This window comes from Tachysurus fulvidraco, chromosome 3 (genome assembly GCF_022655615.1).
Source record: "Tachysurus fulvidraco isolate hzauxx_2018 chromosome 3, HZAU_PFXX_2.0, whole genome shotgun sequence".
Classification (NCBI taxonomy): Eukaryota; Metazoa; Chordata; class Actinopteri; order Siluriformes; family Bagridae; genus Tachysurus; species Tachysurus fulvidraco.
The window spans coordinates 7,000,474-7,024,929 of NC_062520.1; the positions used below are offsets into that span (position 1 = coordinate 7,000,474).

The following is a 24,456-nucleotide window of genomic DNA, read 5'->3' on the forward strand; positions in this document are numbered from 1 at the left end:
ATTCCAGGCCAGAGTTTGCAACGTGCCCTAGCCTGTCCTGATCCTGCCCCCATATTGATGACATCATCACTAATGGTCTATATAAAGAGGAAGCAGAAAAAGAAGGAGGAGGGTGTTGTTAGTAGTGGTGGTTTGTTGTTGTGGCATTGTGATAGTTGGATTATTGTTATTTTGTGATTGTTCTGGTATTGACTTCTGCCTGTTTTTTTTGACTGAGCTTGGTTGACCCTTTGGACTTGTTGTTGTGTTGCACTTTTGTATATATATATATATATATCACTGTACAATTGTCACTGTTTCACTGGCAGTAGGGGTGTGGCTGCCTTTTTTTCTTTGGGAGTGGGTTCCTTTTTCCCCGTGTGTGTTTGGTAGGGAGTTAGGGAAGTTCCCCTGTATTTTTCTTTTCTTTGTTTTCAGGTAAGCATAGTTATCTCACTGTTAGACCTTTTTGTTTATTATTTTGGCCTGGGCCCACCTTGAAGAGATGCCTGTGTACTGTTGGCTGTATATATATTCTTTATACCTGTAAATATACTTACCTACAAGCTCTACCTTGTGTGGTTTCTTGTGGCATTTTTAAAGATATCCAATCACTGAATCCCGAGCTTTAACGCTGTGCAGCCCAACCCTAGACTGTGCTGTAACACTTTGTCAGGGAAAAAAAACAGTTGCAAATAACCAGGTTAAAGCAGAAACCGAATAACGATAGATTAATAAGATAAATACCTTGTGTATGTACCCTGTTGTACCCTTTCTATGTTCCACAAGCTTTATATCTCCACAATGGTTCAGAACCCCAATCACTAACCCTCTAGTCCGATGACTGTAAAGGCTATAACTTTTGGTTTAAATCATTTAAAACATTTTTTAACCAACTCAGTGATCCGTCTTCATCCTGGAAGAGACCACCTATCAGGATAGAAATGTTTCATTATAGTTTACTGGTGATTAGTTAGAAGAACCTGAGATGTGTTGATTTACAGTGTGTCATTAATAGGACAAGTGGGACTCAAACCACACCAGCAAAATGCATCCCAGAGTAGTTCTACATCTAAGGCGTTTTTCACCCGCAAACTCTCTCGTGTTTATGTGTCTTGGTAACGAAGATCTACAGTATTACACTAATACAATATCACAATATCTGCTTTTAAAAAGCTTTTCTATTCACATCCTGAAAGTGCATTCAAAAGTCACCTAAAGAAAAATTAATCTTTTTTTTTTTAATAACATATTGAACTAACATGAAGTCATTCACTGAATGCTGGTGTCCTTATTTAAACCCCTGGCAGTTGAACATCGTTACTAGAATGTCTTTTCAAGTCATTTTGATAATTTCCTTTTGTTAGCAAGATACAAAATTGAAGTCATTTGAATTCCGTGGAAGCATTTTTATACGTCACTGAGCATGGTAGTGTGATGCAAAGTGCTGTGTGGGTCACCTGTAACATCCACCTAAAATAACACTTTAAATCTACACAGTCTTAAACTCATTACTCTTATAATTTGAATGTTTATTGTATAATATGTAATTGTAATGATGTAACTATTTTATGATGTCCATCAAATGGGGCATGGTTGATAGCATGTTTGCCTCCCACCTCCAGGGTCATGCACCTCCGATTCCCATCTCCGCCCTGTGTACACGAAGTTTGCATGTTCTCCTCATGCTTCGGGGATTTCCTTCTGGCTCTCCAATTTCCTCCACTAGACCCTAGACATGATCCCCTGCCTTGTAACACAAGTCCCCTTGGATAGTCTCTAAGCTCCTCATAACTTTTTGTAGGATACACGGTACAACAGTAAATACATGGATGCATAGATGAATGGATGGAGGGATGTATGGAGGTCCATCACTCACATGCTGAACAATCACCTATTTTAATGCTGGTGTAAAAAACAATTGATATTCAAACAGTTATATTTATAGCAGATGCTGAGGTGTGTAAAAAAAAGTTGCAGCGCTGGAAAGATAGACAGGAAAGGTATCCAATTTCTTATGATTGCTAATGACTTTTACATCTTATTGAACTTTGCTTCAATTGCAACGTATCTCTATGATGACAGAAATAACCGAGAGCTATAAAGCACGATCTTATGCAATTATTCTAGGCATTACAATTATTTTGCCACAATGCATTGTTATGCTTTCTCACAATTTATTGTAAAAATTAGGGTAACTTTGATGAGAACAGTAATGATGAGAACTGTAAGGAAAAAATAATAATTTTTAGAGTATTTACAGTTTCGTATTTTTCAAAGTGAGGTGTTCGGAAATATGTACAGAAAGAGTGGATGAATTTATAATATATATATATACATATATATATATATTATATATATATATATATATATATATATAATATATATATATATATATATATATATATATATATATATATATATATATATATATATATATAATGGTATAATATATACTATAATATAATATAATATAATTTATGATATATATATATATATATATATATATATATATATATATATATATATATATATATATATTAGTGTGTGCGTGTGTGTGTGTGGGGGGGGGGGTGTTACCATAAAAGATAAACTGAAGCCTAAAATGTGGTGAATTTGCCATTTAATGCATCCATGAATAAGATTTAGACAATTAACCCACCAATTCTGAATAATATAGATTAATTCAACTGTTTAAAGCACATACATTACCATTCATTACAGCCCATACATAATCATGCCTACTTCTTAATTCTAAGTCCCCCTGAAGCCAACGCTCCTGATAAAAAGGTCTCAAAGCTCACAAGGAAGGAGACTTAAAAGCTATCATCATAATGGGTCCCATGTGAGGTGCAGAAAGAAGCTTCACTTATGAGCAGAGGGTCATAATTCAAACACATATTCAAATCATTCATCTGCATGCTTGTGTCATTTTGTTTGACAGATTTAGAAGTACAGAGGAGTCTGGTAGTGCTAAAAGATGGGAGAAGCAGTGACTGGAAACAGCTAAGTTATGGCGGATGGACTCACATTTGTACTGTTGAGTTAAACTAACACTTTGTCCATCTTTCAAGTAGTCAGGAGAGGTGCAGCTGGCATGAGCGACCGGCTCTCTAATGGAGGCCATTACTCTGGTTAAAGCGCTGTCTCTGCTTTGCCTCTGTTTGGATAGCAGGCGTTTTGAGGGAATATTCTCAGGGCTGGAAATGTTAACAAATGTAATTACCTTTTTCCTCTGTTGAAGACTGTTAAATTAAGTCAATTCCCTCTTGCACCATCCTACATTACCCTCAGGTCATCTTTGAATGAAACTGCTTTAATGTTTAAAAAGATTACATTATTGCCAAAAAGATACAGGAACTTTTGGGTAGATGTTCCTACTTTCAGTCTGTTTATACTCATAACCTTATAAAACTAAACTTGGAAATTTGGAACGCAACCTAATAGGAATATATTATTCGGAATGAAAGGATCATGCGATCTGAATAGATACATTCAGTATATGAACAGAACAGTCAAGACTTTATTACCACCGAATTTCTATAATTTGATTTTATTAATAAAGTCAGCACTCCATCTTGGTGCATAGATTTAACATGTACATTCATTTTGCATGCTGTATATTGTTTTTAAATGTACATTCTCTATCCTTCTTTAAAAAAAAAACAGTTTGAATGATAGCATGTCCATCCAAATTTTCAAATCTTTCTAGAAGGTAAAAAGTCTAATCCTAAATGATATATATACAGCATGATACAGCATTTTTTAGGTGCCAGTTTTAATATTGGGCTCTTCTCTTTAAAGTAAGTGCTCGAGCTCCATGAAGGCAAACACAGATAGATTCATGCTTTTATCCAAGGACAACATCTAGAGTTTCTAGACTTTTTTTCACAACTGCCACTACCTCAACTGGACTTTTTGCACAGTATACTTTGCAAATATACTTTAAAACTGCACACACACTGCACATATATGTACTTTATACATAAACAGTCGTATTATATGCACTAGGTTACACACGATGCATTATATGTGGCTTTATCCTTAGCTCTGTGTTGTTTTATGTAGCGCCATGCTCCTGGAGAAACACTGTTTCATTTCACTATATACAGCGTAAGCTATATATGGTTAAAATGACAATAAAAGCTTTCTGACTTGATTCGACTTCAGTTGATATCAGTCACTATACATATCATCAGTCACTTTTCTGTATTCATTTGTTATTCATTCATTCATTCATTCATTTTCTACCGTTTATCTGAACTACCTCGGGAGCCTGTGTCTATCTCAGGTGTCATCGGGCATCAAGGCAGGATACACCTTGGATGGAGTGCCAACCCATCGCAGGGCACACACAAACTCTCATTCACTCACTCACTCACTCACACACACACACACACACACACACACACACACACACACACACACACACACACACACACACACACACACACACTACGGACAATTTTCCAGAGATGCCAATCAACCTACCATGCTTGTCTTTGGACCGGGGGAGGAAACCGGAGTACCAGGAGGAAACCCCCGAGGCACGGGGACAACATGTAAACTACGCACACACAATCGAACCCCCAACCCTGGAGGTGTGAGGCGAACGTGCTAATCACTAAGCCACCGTGCCCCCCTTTGTTATACATATATGTATATATTATAGTATTTTCTGTGCAGTCTGTATTTCTATTTTATTTATTTTGTTTTATTTTAAGTTCCATTTTTGACCCTGAATTTAATCTGTTCATTGAATTGGGAATGATGTTTTAAAAAAAATATCCCTAGCTACTTATTCCTTCCAATTATGAACTTAAGAATCTGTAAAAGTGCCAGAGTTGAATAACGTTGTGTTCTGCACATTTATATTTTGCGAATAGAAATACCTACTTCAAACTAAACAAATACAGGAAGAAAATGACTAAACAAATACAGGTACAGATAGTGGCATTCCATTACAGCCTGACTAGCTGAGAAAAACTGATAAGTGTTTCTCAGAATAGCTTTTGCTTGTGCTTATTTTTCAGTTGTGACTAAAAAGGCCTGAAAGTACACTTCTGCATGCTTGTCTCTGTCTGGCCGTGTCACGCTCTCTTGCCTGTTGACGTGTAAAGTCTTGAAGACAGCATTTGTCTTGCTAATGGAAACCAGACAAAACATTTTCACAGCTTGATAGCATCTGTTTGCAGAATCGCCAGTCTTAAATGGATATGAAGAGCCAAGCGAAGACTCAAAATGGTGAGGAGAGAGGACATGACACATTTCAGACAAGTGCTAATGAATGTAAACATGACAGCGATAAAAGCTGATGGCCTAGGCCCTGAAGAGAATTTTAAACCATTTTTCAAGCGTTTCTCGCCTAACACATTAGCCTTATCGTATTCATCATTGGAAACTCAGCATGGATACAAAACAATGGACACGTGCAAAGGTGGGAGAGAGAAAAAAGAACTCATACAGAGGACATGAAGGATCGTATTCTTATCACCCCAAGGTAAATGATGCTTAGCCTCAATCATTTTATCTCACTAATGAAATCATTTAATTTCATGCTGTGATGTATTCTTTATGGATATTCTTTATTGATAAATAGCACTGAGTCTACAAGGATTGGGCCAGCAGGGAATCCAACAGAAGGTTTGAGAGACAATGGAAATTGTCAGTTAAGAATTTTAGGCACCTATTCCAAAAGTTCAAGTGTGCTGAAATATAAACTTAATCCACAAGGCAATGAGATATTAATCAGAACAATGTTGTAACTTTACATAAGTTGGTAAATCAAAATAATGTGATATCTGGCCAAAATATTGACATTGTATATTGAAATCAGCTGAATATATTGTAAGTAAAAAATAATAACTTACAATAGAGACTGTAAATAATGTTTTATCCAATAAGTTTCTGTTCTCAGGTCATATTAACAGCTGTTCATATATACAGTAGAATATTTACATACACTTTAAATTAAGGTTTTTTTTTTTGCTGAATAATAAATAAATAAATAAATAAATAAATAAATAAATAAATAAATAAATAAAAACTGTGTAATTCTATAGGTAAGTTATCAAGTAATCAGAAGTAATCAGAAAAAAAAAAAAAATAAATAAAAAAAAAAATAAATAAAAATAAAAAAATAAAATGAAATATTGCTAGATACAATTATTATTATTATTATTATTATTATTATTATTATTATTATTATTATTATTATTATTATTTAATGGATTCCTTTTTTATTCCTATTTTACCACATTAATGGGACAATAATTACTATACATTAGTATTTGTTGTACTTTTTCTAATCATTTATTGTTATCACTAATAAAAACAACAGTGGCTCCCTCACAAGCCTCTCTTCCTTTCTGTCTCTCAAAGTTAATAAGAAAAAATAAGACAAAAAGACGCATCTTGCTTTAACAGGAAAAGCAAAAAACTTCTCTGTCTCAAATGCTTTTCCTATTTTTTATGGCAGTAGAGAATCCTACCCTAAACATCTTCTTACAGAAAATATAGCAAATGTTTTTGTATGTTTACTATACAAGTCCCCAGGAATGAGCTTTCACTATAGGAAGATGTATTAAGATATGCACATTAACATTAACATGTAATTTAAATTACAGCCAGCACTACAATCTGGGCCAATCTTACTGAAAAAGAATCATTCGACTCAACAGCGCCTCTATTTCCAGGTGTCACATGACCACGAAGTCACATGATCACGAACAAATAAGTCACAGTTGTATAGCCTTCTCTGCATCTGTTGTGAGTTGTGACGTTGTATGTTGCATCCATGCCATGCTCCTACATCATGCTTGTCTAGTTAATGTTTGTGTTTATGCTATATGGTCTTTGTTTAAGTATGTTGAAAACTTACAATAAAATACCCCGAACTTGCGTCTGTCTCTAGCAGAATCTATCGCAACCTGCCAGCCAAGCAGAAATTTTCCGCAACCGTGGTACTAGAAGATTTCGACTAATTTACTTCATATATTATTTATGCAGTAAAACACCAGCAGCAACTCCTGGAAACACTTTTTTATTTCATGATCAGAGGTGTTTCATGGCTTATCCTGAATGGTAACCATCTCCCAGTCAAACAAACTCTGTGACATTTTATTTACATAATTAGACCGTAACTCTGTGCTAAATGGGCCCTGAAGCTCGACCCTTTGGCCTCTGCAGACCCTCATATGTCAGGCCACACAGTGTTAGGGTGTGAAGCCGTCATCACACCAACAAAATGCACCATCTCTGATGGAGGTGTGGAGAGTGGGGAGAGTAGGGAGGAAGGGGGAGGAGAAGTCTGCACTGCCTCCGTGCACCACCCTGTCCAGACCCTTCCGGCCGGAGGTTATGGCTTCCCAGCATCCCCCTTTACATCCGACTTTGTATTGGACATTGTGAAAGGGCCGTTGTCCATGGCAACAGCTGATCTAACCACATTTCCTCCAGGGGAACCTGGCCTTTTCCTCAAACTCCACCTCTCCTTAGTCCAGCTGGGAAAAGAAAATATACAGTGCGCTGAAAGCAGGGTGTGATGAAAGCACGCCGGACCCCTGAGACCCAGCAGCCATTCTTCAACAACCTTCAACTCCATTTCAGATTTGTTTCTGACCTGTTTAATTTCGGTCCAGGAAATTATCAATGGAATAAAACACTGGAGTTTCTGTATCCGATGCTGGTAAGGCACAGGAAACGAGTATCTGTATCACTCAAATCAAGCATCTAATTTGCTCAGTTTATAAAATACTTTATGCTTCTTTTAAGAAAGCGCAAACGCTAAAAAGGAAAAGACGTCTCAGCAACTTCTTTCTTTTCCCCCCACAATTACGTAAAAAAGGAGGGACCTGATTGCTTATTTCCTGGCATGCCAATCAGGCAGTGATGATTGAATCTGCCCCATGGTGACCTGTCAGACACACTTGAGTGTTCCCTGCGCAAAGACAGCTCGAGTCTCAGGGGAAGTCATTTCTCATGCCCTCTTGATAAACATAACATACAAAGCCGGCATGTTGCAGGACCACCCAGTGAGAACCTGGCAGGCAGGCACTGACGGAGACTTTCATTTCAGTTTGGAAATGTTTATACAAAAATAAGCAGCGTATTTGATAGCAATCATTCATATAGGCTGAGCGACAAAAGATAAATAAAGTGCTTGAGGAGAGACAGACAGTAGCTCTGCTGTAGGCCAAGCTCATAGACGAGAAGGGGACAAAATCATTACAATCTTATTCTGGAGGAAGAAGAAGAAGAAGAAGATGCATAAATGAAGAACGAATGAATGAATAAATCAATCAATCAGTTCAACCATTTAAAAAGCTTTATTCTGTACATTTCAGACTTTATTAATAAATAATTGTATTACTATATAGCTACTATAAAATTAGTAGTAATTGAACGATAAACACTTTATTGAAACATCATTATGCAAACCGCTGAGCATACAATAATAACCTCAGTTCAAATCTTACCTTTGAATTACAACCAAAATTTCATCATATATGTTCTATAGTCTTAAGCAGTTTTGTGACTTTACACAAATGGGAGATAATAGATCCGTGTTTAGTCTGCAAAAAATGGCAACAAATAAAACATCTTATAATATAAATCAATAATAAATTCAATATATGTGCAGATATTTTTGCTCTGTTCAATCTTAAAATCTTTATTTTTTTCGATCGACAAATCGTTTTGATTCTAAATAAACTCTTGAATTTATATTTTAATATGAATACAGAATTTATAGCGATACTATTTTTGCTTTTGTCTATTTTGGCTTGTGCATTGGGCATTACTTTCTCACACTTCCCGTGTTCTGGGTTCGAACCTGAGCTCAGATTACTCTCTGTGTGGTTACCTCCTGGTTCTCTAGTTTCTTTCCACTGTCCAGAAATAGTCTTGTGTCCCATGCTGAGTGAATGCCCTGTGATACCGAGATCCACCGAGACTGTGACCAAAATAAAAGTCAGTGTATGAATATTGCTATAAATTAAATTTAAATTGCGTTACATTTATTTATTTATATAGCACTTTTAACAATTGCCATTGTCTCTGAGCATTGAAAGCATTGACTTTATGAAGGCATTGAAACAGAATAAAAATTCTAAAGTTTAAAATAGATTACTTTTCATTTCTAACATCTATCCCTAAGATCTAGATTTATCATTTAAATGATGTATGGATTTATTCACTTAGTGATTCCACAATTCAGAGCCAATCTCCCTGTCAGCTGATGTATGACAGGAGTTCATAAATTGGCATAAACTGGAGTAACAAGATGCTACTTCATAGAAGCTACTGTAATGGTCTAACATGGATAAGACAACTGGTCAATTAGGATATGTTTATTTTATATACCCATACATTTAGGCATTCGTTTAATGTAAATGTAGATCATGTGGTTAAGGCTTTGTCTTGTTGATTGATTGATAGGTCTGAGATAAAGCCTCCACTGGCACTGTTGGGCACCCAAGCAAGGCCCTTAATGTCTGCTGTACTGCAGGGATGCTGTATCATGGCTGACCCTGTGCTCTAACCCCAATTTCATCCAAATAGACTAAAGAATAAAACAATTTCACTGTGCAGTAATGTACAGTATATGTAACAAAAATAAAGGCTTCTTCTTCTAAAGGCAACTGAATCCAACCTCTTTTGTATCATCTGGACACAGTTTGCAAGACCCAACATCAGGGCAAACCATCATTTGAATAATTTTCTATTGATTTTCTCTTGTTATGGATTATTGTCTTGGTTAAGGATAAACTGGCTTGATTTCACAGTGCTATTCCACGAGTAATCAAGACTCATTTCTGTATTGGCACTGATGTAATGGAAGGAATTTCCACTAGCTGTCCATACAGCTGAGTCATAACTGTATAAATAAATAAGGACTAAAGACCCACTTCTTCATTAAGCACTTTAAATGAGAGATTAATCCTGCACAGAAAATAATAACGACATAAAACCCTGTTTGTTTTCTTTTCTTTTCTGCTTGTACTGTAGACACAACCCTATGGAAGCCCAACTGCATGCTCTCTCTTTCTTTGTAGTTTATGCAGAATCATGAGCATACGTACACAACTTGGGACATACATTTGTCCGTTTGTATCAGAATGTGGAAGGTTCTAATTCTAATTTTTTTAATTTTTCCATTTTTTAAATCTAATTGGTCGGCATGAACTTACGGACAACATCTAATCAGTAGAGATAGAAAGAGAAGAAGAGGACGTACAGTATTGCTGTGGGCACGACCAAGAAGAAATTGTGGCTAACATCTGGTTCAAATTGAATTTGAACCAAAACTTTTAAAGTAGCATTGTTTAAAAAAAACATTATTCACTCGTTAAAGCGTGGATACTTGCATTTTATGTCCATCATTCAATCGACCCAGTTACCTGTTTGATATGAAATATACCATTAAACCATTATGTAGATTTCTTGAAGCTCATAGGAAAAACAAAACTTCTAAAGTTCTTTAATTTCAACACTATGGGTTAAATTATAGACTGATAAATAAATTAAATATATAAATAAACAAAAATAAAGATAAATTATAAACAAATTATTAGCATACTCAAACATAAAGTAAACATTAACTTGAAATGCAATTAATCTCATCATGCCATTAGCATGGATGCTAGTCAATGACAGTTTGTTTATTTGCAAATTTCATGCTAAAAAAATTTATACCCTACTGTTACTCATATTAAGAGTCAAATGCGGCTGGTAGAAAAAAGGTTTGCAGAAAAAATAAGATTGGGATTGTTATTTTTTTCACTCGATTTTGTTCAATGCAAATTTCATTACGGTGAAAAAAAAAATCATAAGTGTAAGAATAAGTGTAAAAAAATAAGTGTAAGAGGAATAAAATTCTCATGCACCCTAACTATAGAGTATAACATATGTTACAATCATTAAATCACTAAACAATATTTAATTTACCTGTTTAAAAAGTTGCATTTCTGCCCAGAATTATATTTTTATGTATTTATATTCGTTTATAATTAATTCTATATTTCCTTTATTTTTCATCTTTACAAAAGTGAAATGTAGTGTGTTGTTCGGGCTGACCTGAAGACTTGTTCAGCCGTAACTCTTTTCCTGCTTTGTTATGACAGCGTAAACTCTGCTGAGGTTTGCACGAGCTTGCTTTTATATCACCTGCAAGTTTGGGCAGAAAGTTTAGACTGCTGTGTCAGTGAGCATGGCAGTCCTGTCATGAAGTCTTGATGGGGAGGATTAGTCTGTCTGACAGATAACACACCTCTCCTATGGACGCATTGCTGTCTGTTTTTTCCTCCCACCCATCTACTCGTGTTTCCTACACAAACCTACACAGACAGGATGTTCCACAGTCTGCATTTCCTGTCAGTTCAGACATTCGGGCTTACCTGCACCTTTTCTTTCTCCTTTTTTTCTTTCTCAAAAGCCCACCAGCTGTGTTTTTATTCTACGTGGCTTTGGAGTGAACAATAAACAAAGGCATACATGACTGTAATCTCACCTGCTATCATATCAGCCTTATTTGCTTTGGTTTAAAAAGGGAATTAAATCTGTTTTTCCAACTGTAGCTGGGATTAGCAAGACTATTCTTTGGAGAGAGAGAAAAACCAGAAAAGAGAGAAGGAGGAGGGGATGGAGAGTGGCAGATAATCCTCCACTTCCTATCCAAAGAATCCTGACGTGGAATTTGATTATGAGAAGTGCTTTAATAATGAGCTGAACTGTGGTTACTTCCTCACTGTGGTTTACCACAAATATGTCTCGATCCCATCGCTCAGCTTCTATATATTTTTTCCCCCCATTTTTTCAGGCATCGTCCTTCCCTACCCTGAAGGATAATTTGCACAGACAGATTTCCTCCTCACACAAACAGAGCTCAGCTGTGGTAATGTTGCTTGGTTTTTGTTGAATAAGTAGAACACTTCCTATGTGGGTCTGGTGAACACAAAGGTAGCAATTATGACCAGAGAGAATTCACACACACGACACATGAGCAGCTGGGAATTTAACGCCTAATGTCTGTTTTATGTTTTGTTAATTGAGCCTGTGCAGGCTTATATTGGAATAATGTGCTTTTTCACAAATATATATATATATATATATATATATTTTTTTTACTTTCCTTGGCTGACCTGTTGGTTGTCTGGTTGGTAGTACGTAACTTTTTTAGGACATTCCAAATTGTTGATACGGTAGATAGAAAGTGTGAGAACTGGATAGATAGATAGAAAGTGTGAGTGTGAGAGCTGGATATATAGATAAAATGTGTGTGTGTGTGTGTGTGTGTGTGTGTGTGTGTGTGTGTGTGTGTGTGTGTGTGTGTGTGTGTGTGTGAGAGAGAGAGAGAGAGAGAGGGATAGAGAGAAAGAGGGAGAGAGAGAGGGAGAGAGAGAGGGGGGGGAGAGAGTGGGGTGGCGGGCGAGGCGCTTTTTTCTGGCTCTTCTCTTCTTTTTTCTCTATTTTTGGTTGCCTCGCGTCTCTTTCTTTTTCTCTCTCTCGTTTGCTCTCCTCTCTCTCTCTCTCTTTTCTTTGCCTCTCGCTCGTGTTCTCTCCTTTCTCTCTCTGTCTTTCTCTCTCTCTCTCTCTTCTCTCTTTTTCTCTCTCTCTTATCTCTCTGTCTCTCTCTCTTTCTCTCTCTCTCTACTTTCTCTCTCTCTCTCTCTCATCTCTCGTCTCTCTCTCTCTCTCTCTCTCTCTTTCTCTCTCTTCTCTCGCTCTCTCTCTTTCTCTTTTTCCTCTCTTTTCTCTCTCTCTCTCTCTCTACTCTCTCTCTCTCTCTCTCTCTCTCTCTCTCTCTCTCTCTCTTTCTTTTTTTTTGAGTGATCGTCGATTTAAAAAGTGTACAGTATGATCAGAAACTGTGTCAAATGACAGTGTCTAGGTAAAGATCAATAACTTGTTAAAAATGTTTAAGGTTACTCCCAATGTTCCTGAACATACTCTAATCAACACACTTTAAACATTCTATACAGTCAAATTTCATGAAATCAGATTTTCAGATCCCTGGACCACAAACTCACCCTTGTTTTGGTGTAAATATATTTGGTGTTAAATTTGTTAAATGCCTTTTTTGTTTGTTTGTTTGTTTGTTTGTTTTATGGTAGACCAATAGTTAAGGTGTTGGACCAATGATTGGAAGGTTGTGAGTTTAAATCCCAGTACCAACAAGCTGCCGCTGCTGGGCTCCTTATCAAGGCCCTTAACCCACAATTGCTCAGTTGCATAAAATGTTTGATAAAATATTTGTAAAATTGCTCTGGAAAAGCGCATCTGCCAAATGCATAAATGTAATTGCTCTCCTTTCTTTTCTTTTTTTTTTTTTTTTTGTCTTGAAAAATAAAGCAGATTAAACAATAATTGAGCTCCACTAAAAAGAATCTGATCCACCGAGGACCTACTTATAATGATAACACCAATCCTGATCCTCACAAATCCAACAAAATATTATTCTGTAGTACTGCAAAATTGATGGATGGAAGTTTGCCATTCTGCCATTTTCACTTAAGCCGTTCTCAACAAATCGCACCAGTAATATGAATTATTGATGATATTCACTGCCAGTCAAATGTAGGTGTGGTGCCCTTTCTGTGAAATATTGATACAGGTTTTGCTTGTGAGATGCAGAAATTTAGATATGCGCACATGTGGGCACCGGAGGCAAAGTCAAGGCAAACATAGCAAATAAGTAAATAAGTGATGAGCTAAAAGGGTTTGAAAAGGTTTCAGAGCATTAAATTACCAGTGTATGTACAGTATAAGAACTTGCACATAAGGAATGTATATTAAACATGGATATACATTAAAGGATATATTGAATATTTAATTTTATACAAATTCAGAAATTTAAAATGTAGTTCGTTTGCGTGATTTCGAGCAGCTAAAGGATCGTCGCTCTAACGGCACGGAGTAAGGAATGAGAAATGTGTAATTCAATTCAATTCAAGTTTATTTGTATAGCGCTTTTTACAATTGACATTGTCTCAAAGCAGCTTTACAGAACATAAACATAGAACAAAAGGTTATTATAAAGAATAATATAAAAATTAATAGAATACAAAATTCAAGATTAATATTAGATAGATTTAGTTCACAATGTGTATGTATTTATCTCCAATGAGCAAGTCTGAGGTGACTCAGGCAGCAGTGGTGAGGAAAAACTCCCTTAGATGGTAAAGGAAGAAACCTTGAGAGGAACCGGACTGAGAGGAATAGGGGAACCTCATCCTCATATGGGTGACACTGGAGGGTGTGATTATAAATATACAGTCTAACAAATGCTGTATAGATGCAAAAGATCACATGGAGTTCACATCTCCTCTTTAGTATCACAGAGTCTAAATGGAGCTGGTAGATCTCTAGATGCTTCAGGATTCTCACAGAGTCGGCCTCATCTCAGTGGAGGTCCAAAATCTTCATCGCACGGAAGACGATCGGAGCTGGTACAATTTCTGGATGCCACGGGATGGATAGAAAGAGAGAAGCAGTAGAGAGGGATTAACGTAGCTGCTGTTCATAATATTTGCAAGTCTGATATAACAGTGCACAGTATTATGGGATGTATTATGTGTACGCCTGACTAAAGAGATGAGTTTTTAATTAAAGGAGGTGACATGTAAATGTCTTCAGAAGAAGAAACATTTGAGCATGTGGAGATACATACAACTTTGGCACAAATTGATGCAAAAATGATACGCGGAATGGTATCCAAGCCCTGGGGATACACTGTTCACACAACACTATCTAGAAGAAAAAAAGGAATTTATGAACGTATATGTGAATGCGTGTGTGTGTGTGTGTGTGTGTGTGTGTGTGGGTGTGTTTGTGAGTGTGTGTGGTGATAATGCTGCTGTTGCAACTCATGTGGTTGGAATGGACAACTGAATGGGACAAAAAGCTATGATTCCCACTGCTGAAAGCTTAGAAAAGCAGGCAGCAGCTGCTGGTGTTGGATGTCAAGGGAACGATTGCAGGCCAAAATATTCAGAGTTGTAAGCTAAAGGATCCAGTGGTGGTGGTGGTGTGTGTGTGTGTGTGTGTGTGTGTGTGTGTGTGTGTGTGTGTGTTATATGGCAGGTTTAGGGGGCACAGCAGGGGAGAGCTCAACACTCAGCTGCTGCACTCCGGAAGATCAGGTAAGCCATGTGGTTCATGAAGGCCTGATGGGGAAAGTCAAAAGGCAGGTCTTCTTCATGTACAGACTTTCATGCTGAGAACTTTACTTAGATAAAAAAAAATATGACTTTATATTCGATTCCCCTTCACTAATGAAAAATCATAGACAAGCTGCTAAAACACAGTAAAAGTTGGTCAAGATGGTTTCTGAGCTTTGTGTCACCTATACCCAGTGTTGGGCAGTAACGCGTTACTGTAACGCAGTTACTTTTGACAGTAATTAATACTCCAACGCATTATTTTTTAAATAAAGTAACTCCGTTTCCGTTACCATATGGTGCGGTTGTCCGTTACTTTTTTAGACTGTGTAGGCTGTGTAGCCTACAGCCTGACCTGTTTACAGCAGCGACGCATTGTAGGATTGGTGTATGCCAAACGCTGTAAACAAGAAAGCGACGCACTGTGGGAGTGTTTCCATTTATCCATGTACTGTATGTGCGGCAGTAATGGCGAGGCGAGGCGAGAGCAAGACGAGTTTCTCAAAGTGGAAATATGCTCATTATTTCTTTAAAACAATAAATAAAAAGTTACTTTTAACAGTAACGCGTTACTTTTTGGTGTTAGTAATCAACAAAGTAATTGAGTTACTTTTTTGAACGAAGTAACTAGTAACTGTAACTAGTTACTATTTCTTAGTAACTACTGTAGCATAACACAGCCTATATCGTTATCAGTTAAGGTCTTTAAGCAGATATTGTTTATTGTTTGTAAGGATTACAATATTCTTCTGATACAGTATAAAATACATTATCTTAATAATTTAGCCTGTTCTATTCTAGGTCTATTTTTAAGTCTCTTGCTTGAAAATGACAAGCTCGATTTAAAATGGGTATATCGCAAAAACTACAAGGTGATTCTGAAACTGAGAAGATGGAACAAAGCATATTTACATTTACATTTACATTTACGGCATTTAGCAGACACCCTTATCCAGAGTGACTTACAACTGAGCAACTGAGGGTTAAGGGCCTTGCTCAGGGGCCCAGCAGTGGCAGCTTGGTGGACCTAAAGCAAAGTTTACACATTGTTTCTCTCTGTTCATGTCTGCACTTGGTGTTGGAATTGTGTTCAGTTTAGGTGGAAATGGTCTTTCTAGTCTTATAGCTGAGTTCTTCCTGTACTTCTGCTATGCTGAATGTGTAGATACATTCAGGTTTTGTATGCTTAAGAAAGGTTATAATAATTTCTGTCCTTGATCTAGAGTAGAAGAGGTAAAATTTTTTAGAGTTATTTTTTTTAGTTTTCACAAGTAGAATTTTCCAAGAATGACACGAAAGACACTTCTTCAGATTTGTACAAAAGAAAATTGCACAAATTGCACAGATTTTATACCCACATCTTGCACAAGCTTCCTCGTCCTCTTCCTCTTTCAGTGATGACTGGTACAAACTACTAAAGCTGGAGAAATACGATGTCCAGAGAAAAATCCTACTTAGTTCTTAACCAGTATCAGACAAGAAGCCAGAACTCATAATGATGATAATGATGATCTTCATTAGATTAGAAGCTTCCAGTTTATTTACTCGTAGGTTCTTCTCCAGGGCAAGTTACATTTATCTTATTGATACAGCCCAACGGTGCCAGCGATGAGATTTAAACTCATGACCTTCAGTCAAATGTCTTATCCACTATATATAAAAAGTGTTGTGATGTGGCCTGATCTAAGAAGAGTTACTGTTACTATGTAAAAGTTGATTCTTTTCCTATAACAGCACATGCCAGGGTTTTATTTTGTCTTATACCAAAGCAATTGGCTACGATGATTTCAATTTCTTATTAGGTTTAAACAGTCATTCCAACTGGCAGCCAAAAAAATGCAAAGAAACTAAAAAATTACAATATCTTAGATGTCTGTTATGTGGAATAAAATTAAATGGAATCTATACATCCTGAAAACATTCTTATGACAATAAATCTACTGATTGTTGATTGTTGAAGTGCTGAAACCAGCACATAAAACATAAGAAGGTGAAACTTCCCAAGTGGACACAATCATCATTTTAGCCTAATTTAAAATTTATTCATTCATGCATTTTCTACCACTTATCCGAACTACCTCGGGTCACGGGGAGCCTGTGCCTATCTCAGGCATCATCGTGCATCAAGGCAGGATACACCCTGGACAGAGTGCCAACCCATCACAGGGCACACACACACTCTCATTCACTCACGCAATCACACACTATGGACAATTTTCCAGAGATGCCAATCAACATACCATGCATGTCTTTGGACCGAGGGAGGAAACCGGAGTACCCGGAGGAAACCCCCGAGGCACGAGGAGAACATGTAAACTCCACACACACACAAGGTGGAGGCGGGAATCGAACCCTGACCCTGGAGGTGTGAAGCGAACGTGCTAACCACTAAGCCCTAATTTAAAATTTTAAAATTTAAAATTAAATTACTATTTATCTTTAACATTTATCTCTAATGATCAAGTCTGAGGTGACGGTGATGAGGAAAATCTCCCTGAGATGATATGAGGAAGAAACCTACTGTATAGAGGAACCAGACTCAGAATGGAACCTCATTTATCAAATTTATTAGAAATGTATTTAAAAAAACAATTACTTTAGTGAATGTACCAGCTTGTTATTGCCCACCTCTGACTGTCAGGTATGTAACATCGCCAGCCTGTTTGTTGTATGCATATACTGTAGTATGTGTTGTTGTGTGCCTCAAAAATAATTTCAATCTCCAGCTCAAATTCTGCAGTAAGATAATAACAGCTTACTTCCTTTGAAAACATCTCAATAATTGGCAGCGCTTAATGCCTTTGTTTCACTTAAAAAAAAAATCCGCTATGCATGTAGTTGTTCCTTGTTCTTTTATTTCAGATGGATAATACTCGGCTGGGAAACTTCAGCAGCAGGTAGCATCTTTCCTTTGTGGGCATCATTTGCTTGCTACACTGGTTATTCTCATTAAATTGTTCAGATATTATGCATTGCAACCCGGAGACACAGTGATGGGTGAAAAAAAATCAGTTGCGTCTGATTCCTGTGTGGCAGAGGGCCTTTAGAGTAGGAACATAATTAAATTAACCTCAAAGGAACAGGGACGTTCTCGTAGCATGCATGCAGAGCCTCCGGTGATTAGCCCATCGATTTATTAAAATGTACAGAGCTGCTTTATTGTGGGTGGTTTGTTTACTTACTTTTTTGAGACAAGAGGATTTGTCTGAAGGAGTTAATTAGGGTTTTTCCGTCTTGGAGACTCTGGCAGTCAGGAGGTGGGTGGAGTCCTAGGGAGTTTTTGATGCCATCTTTGGCTGTGGAAAAGTGGAAATCATTGAAGTATTATCAGATTTGTTTATCTGCATTATCTTGGTCAGTGTCATAGTGGATCAGGGGCCTATCCTGGGAATACTGGGCATGAGAAGGGAACGCATGCCAGCCCTATCACTATTCACACCTTGAGGCAATTTAGGATAGCAAGCCTACTCACCTGGATGATTTTGGAAGATAGAAGGAAAACAGGGAATCTAGAGGAAAAATTCACAGGCTTAAGGAGGACAAACAAAATTCCATGCAGACAGCAACACAAGGTCAGGACATAACCGGGGTCTCTGGTGCTCTGAGGCGACCTGGCAGATCATAATCACAGAATTCATTTAGACGAAACAGAAAGATAAAATTCCTTGTGACTTGACTTCAAGGAAAAACAGTTATATTTGGAAGCATATCTAGAAGCACAAATCTGGAGCAAATCATTTTCCTTTTGTCATCAAATAGTCAGTGGACAAGGTTAAATGTGTTTAGAATTATGTCTATTCTGTGGAGGCCCCGGGCTCCGCTCGCTAGGTTCACCCAGGGGTCAGAGTCCATCACCTCGAGACGTTCAGGATGTGGCTGAGAAACAAGCTGGTGACAAACTCTTCCCTCAGGATATCCTGCCACATGTCTGGTTGTAGGTCTGAAAAAAAAAAAAAACTTGCATCATAGCTCCTACAGTGTCAGACATGGGAATTGCACATGGCGTAGGCAGGGGATTCTATTGCGCTGGTAGTGATATACTGTATTTTTTATGAAGGTGTTGTGGGCTGAAGTGTATGAGGGAAAGGTCCCAGGTTACAGTGTTATTTGTTAAAAAGTTTCTCAGTTTCACACTTTATCAGCAGAGTTACCAGTTGTGAGCTGACTCATAGTGGGTTGTGGAACATATCAGATGCTTATAGAGTCTGCAACCATGAAGGCATTTTTCCACTGTGCTGTTTTATTTATGCACGCTTGACCAGAAAGGCAAAAAATGATTAGCATAAATCTATATTTTGCAGTAAATCACAGCCATGAAACAGTATTCCGTAGGTCTGATTCTGTGTGTTGATGCTTTACTTCAGGAGGTTTGTCTAATGACTGTCAAAAATAATCGTCAAAAACACCCCACAACTGCTACATTTTTTTTTTCTTGCAGCATCCATCACATGCAAAATGATCCATTTCAGACATTCATGTATATTCCATAACGATCTATGACATGGAACGTTTGTGATGTCTGCTAAACTGGCGAACGACAAATGTGGCAATTTTCTGTACACTATATCTGACTTTACATGTAAGAAATGAGCAAAAATGTACATTCGATTCAATTCAATTTTATTTCTAATGCGATTTAAATAATAGAAATTTTAACAAAGCGGCTTCACGGGAATATTAATAAAAAATCTTTTTTTATTTTTTTTTTTTTACAACTTCAATTTATATTTATCCCTAACGAGCAAGCCAGAGGTGACAGTGGTGAGGAAAAACTTCCTGAGACAATGTAAGGAAAAAACCTAGAGAAGATCCAGACTCAAAATGGAAACCATCTTCATCTGGGTGACACCGGAGAGTGCAACATGCAAATGTGAATTTTCTGTTTATATGTAACACATACAAAAATAAAAAATAAAAAGTACTGCATGTTCTTTTTCGATGTACTACAATGTTAACTTTTTCCCGGTAAACTTTTACCTCTAAATAGCTCACTGTTTGACAAAACTATTCAGATAGACAAATATGACATTCTTGTATAGTATGGAATCATTTATCTCTAATCATTATCTCTATTTATCTTTAATCATTAGTCATATATATATATATATATATATATATATATATATATATATATATATATATATATATATATATATATATCACGTTGATCATTGTTGTGATGTCCCATGAAACACTTGTGACAATTGCACTGCAGTTTAGAGAATGTTAAGACAACAAATTAGCCAAATCGCATAAGGAAAAACTTTTTTTTTATTTGATTAAAAATAGGCTTTAAACAATTTTTTAATACAGCTAGTCATGGAATTAATACAGAGATGCGTACCGATGACCCCATCGTAACTAGAAAATATCGAACCATGACCTAACCTAGCCATGACTCCTAAAGAATGGTTATCAGTATGTGGATAATATACTGTAATTTGTTCAGTAAATAATCCTATCTACTATAAAAGCATTAACAATGGAGGTAATCCTAAAATTAAGTCGCTAAAGCTATGTATCAACATGCATCGAAGTATCGTATCAAATTGTACTCAACGGATTCTGTCCAATGTCCGTATACTTGAACAGCGTTAGGCTGTTGATGGCTACATTAACTTAGTTGTAGGAAGATGAGGATGGTGATGATAAAGGAGCAAAGAACACAAAAAAGTGCATGCTCTAACACTGAGGCAATTGACTTGTCGATCGCTAGCAAGACCGATGTGAGGCGAGGCGACTCACAAGGCGGCAAGGCAGGACCCCGACGTATTGTAGCACGTACGCCGATACGATTGACTGCCACAGGAAATGTAAAATATTTCTACGATTTTGACGTATCGCTGTCGTCCATCGTTAGTAGAAATTTGGTAAATTGGAGAGTATCTGAATTTATAATCAATAAACGATTCATTGTTAAAGTTGGATCAAACTTTTTTAAAGAAGTATGTTCAAGTTGGCCCAGGATACATATTAATTCAGGATCGTAGGAAGTCCAAGACTGAATTGAACAAATTAATGCATTACAGGATCTCCTGTAAAATTACGGATGAATGTGGCCTCAGTCATGTTGCTTCACCTCTGGCCATTAAGCTCCAACAGAAATGTTCCACATGCCATAACGAGTAACTCTTTTCATTCCTGAGAGCGGTGCCTTGATTTATTTTCTCTGAAATGGGTAGGAATGTGAAAATAAACATCGGTGCAAGGCTGTCAGTGCCATGGCTGGATAAACACGACCTGCCTGGCAATTAGAGACAAGTTTCCTACTTCCTGTCCCGGTGCCTCTGGAAAAAACCTCCGAAGATTTGGGTTCGTATAGTCGATTCTGCTTCAAAATCATTCACATCCTGGCTGCGTATCTCTCTCATAGCCTTTCCACAAATTTAATTTGTCTCTTAGTAACAATAAAACCAAGGAAGCTGTCAGTTGCACTAGAGGGATGTTTTTTTTTTTTTTTAATGCTGTTTTTGCGGTTTAAAAGGAGTGCTTATTAAAATAAAGCAAAAACAGTTCGGGAGAAAAAGGCCCCACTGAGTTCCAGGGGAAATTTGTGACATGCCGCAGTAGCACTTTAGACAGGATCTGGAAAACAGGACGGGATCCATGGCTCCGAGCTGCCTTAGAAATCAATCTAAGCTCACATCTGGTAGAAGAGCTTAAATTGCCTTATAATAATATCGTACACTATCGGAGCAGTCCACAGTCTCCTGTATATGTCGTTAGCGGTTACTTTGGCGTAATGAAAGTTCAGTGAAAATGACCATACACCTTCTCATCTGTGGGTTGTTACCACCACTAATTCCAGATGAGAGTTCAAGACTTTTGATCGCAATATGAACGAGGAGTCGTAACCTACTGGTCAATGACTTTCTCAATAAAATCTTTCAGGTCCAGTTACAACTCTGGGTTAACAAAAAGCCACGCAAATTACAGCTGAGCACAAAAGGTTTCTGTTTTTTAAAGAGGAAAATGCACCTCTAGTTTTCTTACTTTCAGTTTTTTTTTTATTTATTTTTTTTTTACCAAAAGTAAAGAAGATTCTTCTCTTCATTTCTGTGCATTTTAAGTCAAGTTGTTTGCCTAACGAAAATCCAAATGAAAACAGGCATATTGTTCATTTTCTTCACAAAGTGACATCCCAAAACTCTGTACAAGCCAAAACTCATAAAGAGCTGAAAATGTCAAACATCGAAGCAATAAAAAACAGTGTTGTATAAAGTAGTAGAAAGCAATACTTGAGTAAAAGTACAAGTATCGTACTAGAAAAAGACTTTAGTAGAAGTGAAAGTTGCCTTTTACAATATTACTCAAGTAAAAGTCTGTATATATATATATATATATATATATATATATATATATATATATATATATATATATATATATATATATATATACTGTACTTAAGTATCAAAAGTAATTTTCTGATATTTAATGTACTAAAGTATTTGAAGTAAAAGTAAAAAGCAAAATTTCTGTGATTTTCGGTAGGCATAACACCAGGGTTGGGGTTCGATTCCCGTCTCCGCCTTGTGTGTGGAGTTTGCATGTTCTCCCCGTGCCTCGGGGGTTTCTTCCGGGTACTCCGGTTTCCTCCCCCGGTCCAAAGGTAGGTTGATTGGCATCTCTGGAAAATTGTCCGTAGTGTGTGAGTGAACGAGAGTGTGTGTGTGTGCGTGTGTGTGTGTGTGTGTGTGTGTGTGTGTGTGTGTGTGTGTGTGTGTGTGTGTGTGTGTGCCCTGCGATGGGTTGGCATTCCGTCCAGGGTGTATCCTGCCTCAATGCACGATGACGCCTGAGAAGTTCAGATAAGCGGTAGAAAACGAATGAATGATCTTAACATGATCATCTTAACATACTGTTGTCAGGTTGGCGATGGTGTGGCATAGATTTAACAGACCCAAATGCAGGGGAACACATGGAAACAAAACATAACCGAGACAGCACACAACGGCAAACATAACGCATGTTGTAAACAATGTCTCGACAAACAAACAACACACAAGGAAGGGTATAAGTAACAAAACACAATAGGAGTAATAGAAAACAGTAGAACTCATAATCACATGAAGATCACAATACAACTACCAGCACCCCCAGTACTCTGTCAGGGCATAGTCCCAGTCTCTGACAATGGTATGTCATTTTGGCACTTTCCGTTATTGCGATGACAGTCTCTGAAACTCACACATTAAATATCTATTTGTTATGAAATCTGTCCTCTTCATTTTTTGTCATAAGGGTATCCAAACTCTTGCACTGAGTTGCCCAGTAAGTAAACAGATGTGTGATAAATTAAAGGAAAAAAGAATCATAGTCTTTTAATGGCATGGTTTGGGTTCAATTGTTTCTTAAAGCAAACCAATCACCTTTATCCTATAATGAAACATTTCTATCCTGATGGATGCGGTATTATGGGATGACTCCACCCACATACAAGGGGACACAAGGCCCTACTAAATGGAGTGGTAGCACAGTGGTTAAGGTGTTGGTTTACTGATTAGAAGGTTGTGAGTTCAAATCCCATTACCTCCATGCTACCTCTAATGGGTCCCTGTGCAAGAAGCACCCTCAATTCCTCTGCTGTAAAAATGTAAGTTGCTCTGTATAAGAGTGTCTACCAAATGCTGTAAATGGTATGAAAGCCTTTAAACTCACCGGATCTCAAGTACTCTTATGGGAGGCTTTGGAATGTTGCACTGTCCACCATCGTTAAAAGACAAAACACTGAGGGAATATCATATGGAAGAAAGCAGCACTGAAGCTCTTCTGGCAGCTCTTACTGACACATTACTAACACTGTATATGATTTTATCCTTTAATTAACAACCTGTTTGTACATGAGTAGTAACAGCTTGAGCCTCATTAGGAATGAACATGAGATTTGTTCTTCATGTTGTTGTTTACTTCAGGTTTTAGGCACCTCCTGTTACGCTCGTAGACTGAAGAAGGAAGAATTTTAAGTCTAATTTTAGAGTACATGACAGTATAAATTACGCTCGGTGTCCTTGCTATGGGACACTGCGGGCCAGCGGTTATGATTGCCTGGGATTCAGAGTCGGAGCAGGCATTTAACTTGGGGACGATCGCCAGCTGGCCTTTTACCTGATGTGTCATTTATATCCAAGAATAGCGTCTGTTTGGAATTTGTGGCAATTTCACAAATTGCATATAAGTATATATCTATATAAATACATACACTGTATATACATATATAGATATATAAAACATCTTCAGCAAGGTCATGTAAAATGGCATTTGAATACGACTCTGTAATATGATTTTACCGTATGTTTTATGGAGCATTTATGGCAATGCC

At 37.2% G+C, this 24,456-nt stretch overlaps 1 long non-coding RNA gene across 1 annotated transcript; it reads right to left on the reverse strand.

The window, feature by feature from the left end:
* Positions 1-18,319: 18,319 nt before the first annotated feature.
* LOC125140909 lies at positions 18,320-23,993 on the reverse strand. Its single transcript, XR_007140230.1, has 4 exons — positions 23,796-23,993; positions 18,993-19,077; positions 18,610-18,646; positions 18,320-18,433 (listed from the first exon to the last, which is right to left on the reverse strand). It is a non-coding gene; the product is annotated as an uncharacterized LOC125140909 (long non-coding RNA).
* Between the last annotated feature and the right edge of the window lie 463 nt (positions 23,994-24,456).